General features: G+C 39.0%; 1 long non-coding RNA gene across 3 annotated transcripts in view; it reads right to left on the bottom strand.

Moving 5' to 3' along the window:
* The window catches only part of LOC131126073 (uncharacterized), a 31,632-nt gene that overhangs the window by 19,921 nt on the left and 8,651 nt on the right, over positions 1–3,060 (bottom strand). The window lies entirely within an intron of this gene.

Below are 3,060 nucleotides of genomic sequence, written 5' to 3' on the forward strand. Positions count from 1 at the left end.
TACAGTAATTATTTTTCATAGTTCAAGAAAAATGCTTTATTAAACCCAAGAAGTGACTTCAAAAGCATCCACATTTGCACAATAAAAGAAGTTCAATCCTAATTCTTGATCTTGTCCACAATATTTGGGTCAATTCTACGATGTTGACGTTTGAGGAGAAATACATTTTTCTTACACTTTTCATGTATGATAGCAGATGTTGGGCCACCTTGATGCACATTATAGAGATGCTCAATAAACAATGACATCAAATCAGCCTCTGTTACTTTTGGCAGGAAGGCTGATTTGTAACATTAATTATGGCGCAGCACACGGATGTTGAAATTCATTTGATAAACAGCAGCTGGTTGTTCTCGCATATGGTTGTCATAATATGTGAGAAGCACCAGCACCACTGGAGCGATTTATCTTGGCGGGAAGAGGACTTGGGGATGAAACCCAAAGCTCTGCGGCAGGTGTGAAGACGTGCACAATGAATTACTTCCTCCACTGAGCGAGCACACCGACTCACATAAAGAAGGGGGGGGGGGGGGCAATCTGACCATTAGGTTTATAAATTAATTAAAAAGCCTGTGTTGCATACCTTTTTTCTGATTTATTGATTAGCGGAGCTTTAATTAGGCAGCGGAATCCACTACTAAATGCATTACATTGAGATTGACTTTGGTGTGCACTGTTCTGTAGCGCCTACCCAATGGAAGGAGTGCAAACATTCATCCATTTCGAAGATACGTCACCCTTCTGTGACATGTTCTCCACCAGGAAACAAAGATACTTCTTGGAAAGTATGTGGTTCTGGATGAAATATTGTCTCATTTACCATGAAACACTGTTATCGTCATCAGACGTTGGAACCAAAAGTTAACATCCATTAAAATACTAAACAGGGAAAAAATGTGATCTTTTGTAATTCAATACCCATGACATGATTTTAAATACTTTTTAGTAATATACATATACAGTACAAGGTAGAAAACTCCAGTGAAAACGCCAACTAAGTGAGCTGATTTTAGTGTTATGTAAGTATAAATTCTTGCTAATGATGTGTATTTATAGAGCATCCGGTTGTCTCATTGCTTGGACCTGCTTCTAAACATACCAATAGACTCTCAAGTGGTATTCTCCTAGCTATATCCTGCATACAGTTACTGTACAGTACAGAACATTTCATGATTGAATAATGTTATTATTTTAATAGCACTTAAAGGCATAGTTCTGATTTCTTGACATGGGGTTGTATGACATCCCCATCAGCTGTATAGTATATCAATAGTGACTTACCCCCCACTTGCTCCCGTGAGCCCAACCCTGGCTGGATTTCTGTGATGACGAACATGGTTTCAGTTAATTGCTGGAGTCACTTAAAGGGGACCTATGATGCAATTGTTTTGTCCCTTTGTATTAAGTTGTTGATTCCTATAGAGCAGCTACACACAATAACCGGCACAGAAACTTCAGAAAGTACTCTTCCAGAATCTGCACCTCTTCCAGCGTATTTCTTTTCTTTCTTTTCCAAAATGGTCTGTTTTAATTTATTTCAACCACGCCCTGCCTCCAGGCACACCTAATCCGCTGTGATTGGTCGCACTCTCAAACGTTCCCGAAGACTTCCGGACTACTGCCGAACCCCACTTTCTAAGTTTGTCGGTTTAGGAATTGAAAATGAATTAATAAACCCTTTGGCGAGCTACTTGAAAAGTTGTTAGGAGCTACTGGTAGCTGACATACTGTGTATAAAAGAGTGGTAACTTAGGTCTACGTTTATGCTAGCTGATGTGAAAGTTACATGTAAATAAAGGACAAGAGCTATGGCTATGGCCAGACAAGTTGATCATTGGCATAGTCGTCTCTGTTAGCAACAGTCAAGGGACTTTCTGAACTCACACGACCCACTTCCGCCCTTCAAACTAATAGCGCTTTGACTAAATTCTAATACTTGTGTTTGAGTAGAGGCATCTTTTGTGAAAGTGTACTGCTGTAATCACATAGTAATACAGTAATCACATTTATATTGAAGTTGAATGGTTTACATGGTTTTATATACTGGTTGAAAAGAGCACTGTAAGAAATTTATCGTAAAGTTGGTAAAATGATCACATCATTAAACAATATTGAGAAGTTCAGACATTTCATACAAAAAGAACACTGGTCAAAACATTAAAACAATGCAAACTTTTAGGACCCTGCCTTGCAAAAGCATCGGAATCGAGAATCGTTAGGAACTGGAAATGAAAAGAGGAATCTGAATCGTTTACATTTTTTACAACCTGTTTTCATCATTTTCGTCAGCTGTCACCAGCTACTAATTGTCGTGATAAAGCTTGCATATGTATATTACCTGTCAAGAACCAGTAGTTGCATTTCCCGCACCCTAAATAGGTGTTTACTTCAAATAAGCTGATCCATTGTCAGCACAAATCATATACTATATATGATATGTGATCTGTTGGGTTCGGATATAAGCCAAAATGTAGCACTTTTTCAACCAGAATTGTAATTCTAAAAACAACCCGACTCAACATCTTAACATCTCTAAAAATATATTCAGATACATTCTTCCTGTCAGTGTAAAGTATTACTGACCTTGACACTAGGGGTCTTTGCTAAACTGCGAAGGTGGCACAAGCTGCGTTTGTGCTCATAACGATCTTAAATAGAAGCTTGCCCCATTGACTCTTAGTCTAAATGATGTTTTTCTTGGCTTTGCTTCTTGTATTTATCCAGTCTTATTACCTTTTTCTGCTGAACACATTATTCCCCCCCTTCCTTGTCTGCCACCAAAAATAACCTACATATAACAAATGTTTTGAAAAGGTACAGAAAATGCTCTCCTCCCTTTCTTTCTTCTCTCCTTGTGTGATTCTATGAGGCAGAAGCAAGGGGACACTCCCAAACTGCCCATTGGCCTGAAGGCAATTGGGACGTGTGTTTAACAAGTGAAGCGGAGAGAGAGAGAGAGAGAGTGTGAGAGAGAGAGAGAGAGAGAGAGAGAGAGAGAGAGAGAAAGTCACCAGTGTTGTGGAGTTCTTTCATTCATTGACCCACAGTCTTCAACAGGTG

The sequence above is a fragment of the Doryrhamphus excisus genome, chromosome 3 (genome assembly GCF_030265055.1).
Source record: "Doryrhamphus excisus isolate RoL2022-K1 chromosome 3, RoL_Dexc_1.0, whole genome shotgun sequence".
NCBI lineage: Eukaryota > Metazoa > Chordata > Actinopteri > Syngnathiformes > Syngnathidae > Doryrhamphus > Doryrhamphus excisus.